The 7,192-nt window shown below is 32.1% G+C and overlaps 1 non-coding gene across 1 annotated transcript; it reads left to right on the top strand.

The window, feature by feature from the left end:
• Nucleotides 1-879: 879 nt before the first annotated feature.
• On the top strand, nucleotides 880-952 carry Trnar-ucu (transfer RNA arginine (anticodon UCU)). The gene has a single exon. It is a non-coding gene; the product is annotated as a tRNA-Arg (tRNA).
• Nucleotides 953-7,192: the final 6,240 nt, after the last annotated feature.

The following is a 7,192-nucleotide window of genomic DNA, read 5'->3' as shown; positions in this document are numbered from 1 at the left end:
CTCCCACAGGCCTATCATGATATTTCAACGTCGTCTCGTGTGTGGTTTCTGTAAGCAAAAAAACAGAGGTCACCAAGTAAAACGCTTGCGCGTATTCAATCTTAATTTCTTAACAGATCGATCGGCTTTTATAGTTATTAGGGTCTAAGTCTAAGGTTTCTGAAATGATTTTGAAAAGTAAATCTAAAGTCACTATTCTACACGGACCAAGTTGTGAGTAGAAGCTAGTATCATATTTTATATTTGCAAGAGTCGGAAAAAACCGACGACTTTTTTTTTGTCTAGCTTCTAGTTTGTAATCCGTACACAATATGAAGCATTTTGTATCATACTCTTTTAATTAGAATTCGTTTGTTACAAACCTGTCACAATTTTATGCTATATTTTTGCACCAAAGCGCTGTCAGTCTTATCTGTAACAAAATAAAATGTATTTTATTCATAGGTATATATTAATCCAATTAACTTATTTAAAATTGGCACAAGTTAAACCATTAATGTTAAGATCCATTAAAATTGCCTATCAATATCCGTTAAAAAAGTGTTCTTCTCTCTGTGTCGACAAGACATGAACTTACTGATGTATAAGGTAACCATGAATGAAAATATTTTATTAAACAACATGAGTCGATGAATCACTTGTATTGACAAAGAATGCCTGAGATAATATTTTACCATGAAGAATAATGCTTTTCGTTTTCTGGGATATATATAAAAAAGGTAGGTAACCTTTAAATAAACCTTCCAAATCCCTGAAAAAGTTGCATCGGTCTATACGCCAAATAACCTGTATAATTTTAATGTAGCTAATTTGTTTTATTGCTTAGTTGTTGAAATTCAGTGTTTCTTAAGAACCAGTATTTCACATAGTTTATCAACTGTCCCTGTGGCGCAGAGGATAGCGCATTGGACTTCTAATCCAAAGGTCGTGGGTTCGATCCCCACCAGGGATACGATATATTTGCTATTTTATTTTATAGTTTTGTTTTTTGAGGATAATTATGTGGATGGAATGAAGATAAGGCATATGATATGATTGGTGTAGAAAGGTGAATAGGTACTTCAGTTAATTTGACATTGCTATTGCAATTTTGATTCATTTTCTGTTATAGATTTAAATCAATTTTCATAGATATATATACAATTATACATATATTTTTTTACTGGTTGTTGTCTGTCCAGTATACAGTTTTTTTTTCTATTTATATTAGTTCTCCACAGACTGTGTGGTCCGGTATGGTCTGGTACGCAGTTAATTCTGCATGTTCTCTATTTATTAAAGATTTACATGAATTATAAATTATACTGATGTAGAGTGTGAATTAGCTTACCTCGTTACCCTTGGCGTGTAAGTGGTTACGAATAATTTAATGTATATAATTTATAGAACTGAATGATTTTAGAATATTTTTTATGCTATAATTTTCCTATTTGATTACAAACTCAGAATAGACAATGTCTTTTCAAGGACCAGCAGCAATCCACCATCATGTGACGATCCCAACTACCCTGACACCTATTTTCCATGACTTTTAGGTCTTGGTGAAGCCAACTTTCTATCCTTCACTGTATTCTCCCAGATTTTCGGGAAATCTATTCAGGTGACTGTGGAGAAAGTGTAGTTTTATGCTCAGATTTGTGCCTACATTCATGAAGCTTTCCAACATCTGTTGCACAAGTTCTATATAATTTGGAGCTTTATAGTTACCTAAAAAGTTTTTTATTACAAACTCAAAACCCCTTGCTTGCTTGCTTCACTTTCGGCATCAGTCGTAACTTTAGCAAAATTTGTTTGATAAGCATCGAATGCTAACTTTTAACTTTTCAACATTCAGCTTAGAAAATGTTTTACAAATATTTTTAAAACATTTTCCGCTTTGACAAGCTGTTTCATTTCGCTATATAACAGAGGCTCATTTATTATATTGGCTACACCAAAAGTTATGGATTTTTCAAAACAAACACTTTGTTCCCAGTGAACTTACTATAAAAATAAAAAATCTTTGCTTTGGTGTATCCACTTTGCTGACCAAGTAAAAAATATCTTATACTCACTATCTCCACAGAAATCATGTGCAGAAAATATGTTTTAATAACCCATGTGACTTGAGCCAATGATATATTTTTACCGTATATACCAAAGGCATAAAAGCATATAGTAATAAAATTAAGGCGAGGATAAGGTATTTATTTTTACATTTTAACCTTTAGGTACTTAGTTTTTAATTTAATGACCCAAACCTATGTGATACTTAGCAAAGAAGTTCGACTATACTTGTTGATAAGATTGAAAGAACTGAATTTGACTATTGTTTTTCTCTAGTATTTTAATCCCGGAGCTACGGACAACTCAACGGGTTACCAGGGCTCCGGGTCCAAAATCAGGAGTAGGAACAGGGTGGTTTTTAGTTAACAACGCATGGGATGACTACCAATTCTCAAAAAAAAAAAAAACAGTAATCCGTTTCAAATCTTGTGACAAAAACATATATGCTAAAGCTAGTTACAACAGCAGTAAAACAACAGTTATGTTCTAAATTTATTTATTTGAAATAAACATAATACAACGCCATATGACAGTATACATGGCACATTTGTAAAGAATAGTTATATTTTACAACACATGTCACATTAAGTACAGACCCATCAACTTACCTGTGAACTGAGTGGTAGCGACACCGTTGCTTTAGTTTTGCAAATTAATAAAAGTTACCCATGATTGGGTAAGTCAGATTAGAAACGAGGTAAACATATAAACAATTTTATTATCTTAAACTTTTTTAATTTGTCTTTGAGCTATCTCCATGTCATAACCTTGATCTCAATTTTTCTAAAAGTAAGAAAATATTCAGTACCAGACTTGTAGAAAGCTACAACATCCTCGAATGACATTAAAAAGTTTTTAGTAGTATTAATGCAGTATATAGAGATCAATTGAAAATTATTGATTCAAGCCACCAGTTTAAAGATGATATATTAGTATAATTTATTGTATACGACGAATTTGGTATGTTATTCAGACAGACGAATAGAAGAATAATGCTGACAAGAAATCTTACGTCATGTCTATCTTATAAAGCTATGAATAACCAAGGAGGATGTATATTTAGGGTACTAGTACATTATTTATGATCATTATTGTAAAAAAGTTACATATCAGAAATTCTGATTAAAGATAAAATGTAACAGACATTTGAGTGAACTGCTGTTCTTGAGATTGTTGTTATCCCTCTTAACTAAAATTACCTGCTTATATTCAAAATAATGTGACTGAAGCTTTCCTTTAACTCGAACATCTTGATTGACTTTATCTTTACGTACTTATGCTACACAATTATGTATATTTATCTTTCAAACATTGTTTTTACTTATATAGTATACGGGTTTATCAATTGATAGTACGACATACACACTGAAAGTTGATAATTTGCACCAAGTTTTTACACCTAGATAATATAATACTAAATAATTTGTACCGAGGAGGTAAGAGATTTTTAGATTTTTCAGAAAACAAACGGTATAAACTAGTAAACCGTAACATCTTATAGAAAAATTATAATGCGTTTTAGTAGGTACTGATCCGAGGTCTCATCTCACAATATGTATGTCTAGACACCACTTTGCAGTGTATTTGACATGCTTAATTATAATTTGCAATATTCTTTTATAAACATTTAATTGGATACACTCACAATTTTAAAGAGCTTATGAAAGTATGATTTAACCGAGAATTTTCTGTTTTATACGAAGTCTCACAAAACAGGCGAGTGTAGTGTACGTTTATAAAAATATCAATAATTATTATTATATTATAAACAGGTTATACTTCAAACAAGCACTTAACACACATTTTCACATCAAAGTTCACAATGTAACTTGTCACTTCACCATCAATCAGCATGTTTATCTGCAGTAGCTGGCTTCACTCCTTCATTAGATTCATTACTAATGTAATATGCAGGATGTTCGAGATTAGAGATATTATGTCGAGGGTATATTGAGTAAGCGAAAAAATACGTGCAGTTTTTCTAACCGCTATCAGTGTCTAATGAACTTCGTAATTTTCGTGTTACAATCTCGTTTAGTTTCACTGCAACTGCATCATTGTGGTTGTAGGAAATTATTCCGCTTTTAAACATTTCTTGCTTCATACGCAGTATAATGTACAGGCGCTCAACTGGTTCGCATAATGTCAATATTTCATCGACTTTTTTTATATAGAGTTCCGGTTTATCTTCTATATTTCCCACATCTCTTGTCATAGCTTTTGCTTTGCTCATTATGTGGCAAAAGCGCACATGATCAAAATCACGTTTAAATTTAGGTTTAGTAATACGAGACATTTTCAGTATTACGAGAATTTGTTTCGTATATTGTTTTTAAAATAAAAGTTTTGCGTCTGATAAGTCCGCAAAGTCCCACGAACGTCAGCGCGATACTACGTAGGTTTTGTCTGAGCCCCCTTTCCCTCCTCCACCTGAGTATTGATCTGATGTCGTTAGTTAGTCTGTATGACCCGAACACTGAATGAAATACTGAGAGACTTTAAAATCCAACGTTTAGTTTATGGTATCTCAATAAAGTACATAACTGAGTGTCAATTTTATTTGTCAGTTTAATAATCGCTTATATTTTGGTGAATGTATGTTTGTGTTTCTCAATGCAAAGAATATTGTAAGAGACAGAGTAGTATTAATATTAGTTTTCCGGTTCCGGTTTCCAATTACATCAAATGCTCTATGGTAGCCCGCGAATTTTAAATTGTCTCAAGTGTTTTGCATTTTACAGCTCGATAACTATAAAGAAGAATGTGGTGACATTTTAGATTAGAAGACAGGATGGGACAGAAAACGGGATGGCGGGAACCCAACAGTTATTGAGATGGCGTATTTTTTGTATGGAGAATTTAAATCTGTTTTGTGGGTCAATTTGCTGAACTTTGTATTGTTGTTGTTTCTCATTCAAATTTTAATGTTCGGTTTAGCTAGTTCTGATGGTGTAATTTGATTTGGAAGATAACAATAAAAGTCTAAGGTTTCGTTATACTTGTTGTACTAATAATTTTCCTGGCCTTCTAATGTTCAAAAATCTGATGTGGATGAATTTCTAATATCAGACTTCAGGTACAATCTATGATGATTATTAAGTATTAATGTTTTCTAACAATATATAAATATATTAATTTATAAATATATATCTATAGAACTTCTCTCCTTACATGCTCACTACATAATATACTACAATATATACACATAAGAAATTAACACTACTATTAAGTTTATATTAAGTCCTAGGTTAAGTAAATGCAATCTAGGATAAGTTAGCCCTCAAATTTGCAACGCCTGAAAAAGGCAGTTAAGATGTACTTAACATTTAAATTAAGACCTGTATGTAATACCTACCTTAACGTGCAAATAAATATTTTGAGTTTGAGTTTGAGTTCTTAGAGTAGTTCTACAATGTACACTACATTTTAGTAAAACTTGACGTTATTGATCATCATAAGTTACAGAGAAAAAGTAAAATTATTTAAATCGAGAGTAATATAATAATCATAATCATTCAAATTTATATTTGTGTTTGTATTTGAAACTTATACAGCACAAGTGTATTTTCATAAGTATTTATTCTTCAAAATTATTTAGGGTAAACAACAATTCATTGTAAAAATGAATGTGAGATATTATTGTATGTATTACGCCTTACACGGTTTAATTATTGTTTGTTTGTTAGTAACTTATTTATAATTTTAAGATTGATTCCTATTTTAACTGATTGCTACAATTTAGTTGCTCACTAATTTAAGGTTAGCAGCGACACCCAGTTTTTAAACAGGGATACGAACTAAAATGCATTTCATCTCCTTACAACAGATGTCACTATCAAACGAAGGGCACAGAATAGAAATAATATTTGCTTCATACACATTTCTCGATTCACTTATCTTTGTTATAAATGCGTAATAAACGTTTCAGTTTGGGTGGGTTTTAGATTAATAATAATTTAGTTCTAGTAGTTTGATAATAGTTAGGGTTAATTTTTGATGTTGGCAACTAGTGCTAAACTAGTTTTTCCGTCTCTTTCGAACATGTAAACACATTCATTCGACAAAAAGAGATATCCGATGACATTCAATCACATCATGTCGTACAGATTTAAAGGACCATAAATATAAGTTTATAGAAACTTACAGCATCGGATCGAAGCGACTATAGTATAGGAAAGCCACTATCCGACATTAGCGTTACTTTGTCATTTAGTGTCGTTGTCAGCGCAGTAACCTTTTGGTATAAAACCTTGTAAAAATTAAAATAAAAAGTGCTAAAATGTCAAGTGAAACGTCAAACAACAAAACAGACCAAAATCCTCCAACCAACCAGCCTGCTCAGACACCTACTGTACCTACTGCTGCGGCAAATGCCTCGTTGTCCCAGCCGACGGAATTTCCTCGAAGCTATCGCCCACTACCAAGTTTCCACACAATGCAACCTGGTAGAGCTAAAGCTTATACTCGCAGCAACATGCCTGATATTGTTGAATCTAGTGGTGGAGCTCGCCCTACCCGTTCAAGTTGTGAACTTTTGCCTGCTCCAAAACGCAAAGCCATCTAAGTTCATATAAGAAGATTCCTCAGTCTGTCAGCAGTAGAGTTTAACGGCTTATTTTATACTTAACTGAACCTATTCAACTAGTTTTTCCGGCAAGTATTACCAACCAGCAAGTGTCCAAGAGAACAAACAGTGAATCTTAATGAAACATCAATTTAAAACAACGGAAAATACACACGCGTTGATCTACATGAACCAGATATAATATAAATTCAACATTTTATCCACTGAAGAACAACCTGCTGCAATATTAGACGGAGATTAATTATGAATTTACCAACCAAAGCGTCAGTTTTGGTGAATATGTGGTTAAAGTGTTAAGAATTCAAACAACTTACTATGCTTAGGATAAAATTTTATTGATGGTTTCTCAATAGCTGGTATAATTTCTATCCCTAAACAACCTTTCACAAACCTTGTAAACTTGTTTTCATCAGTTGAGTATATAATTTTTGAAACTGGATAACCATGAAATGTGAATATTATTTATCCTACAGTAAAATAACAAGTTAATGCACAATTTAGTAATACTTTTGTTTTGTCCTTTTTCAATTGATGATTCAGAAAGTAATGTGGATGCTCGAT

The sequence above is a fragment of the Spodoptera frugiperda genome, chromosome 25, assembly GCF_023101765.2.
Source record: "Spodoptera frugiperda isolate SF20-4 chromosome 25, AGI-APGP_CSIRO_Sfru_2.0, whole genome shotgun sequence".
Lineage (NCBI taxonomy): Eukaryota > Metazoa > Arthropoda > Insecta > Lepidoptera > Noctuidae > Spodoptera > Spodoptera frugiperda.
The sequence above is the reverse complement of the archived record's forward strand: the minus strand, read 5'-3'. Positions and strand labels throughout refer to the sequence as shown.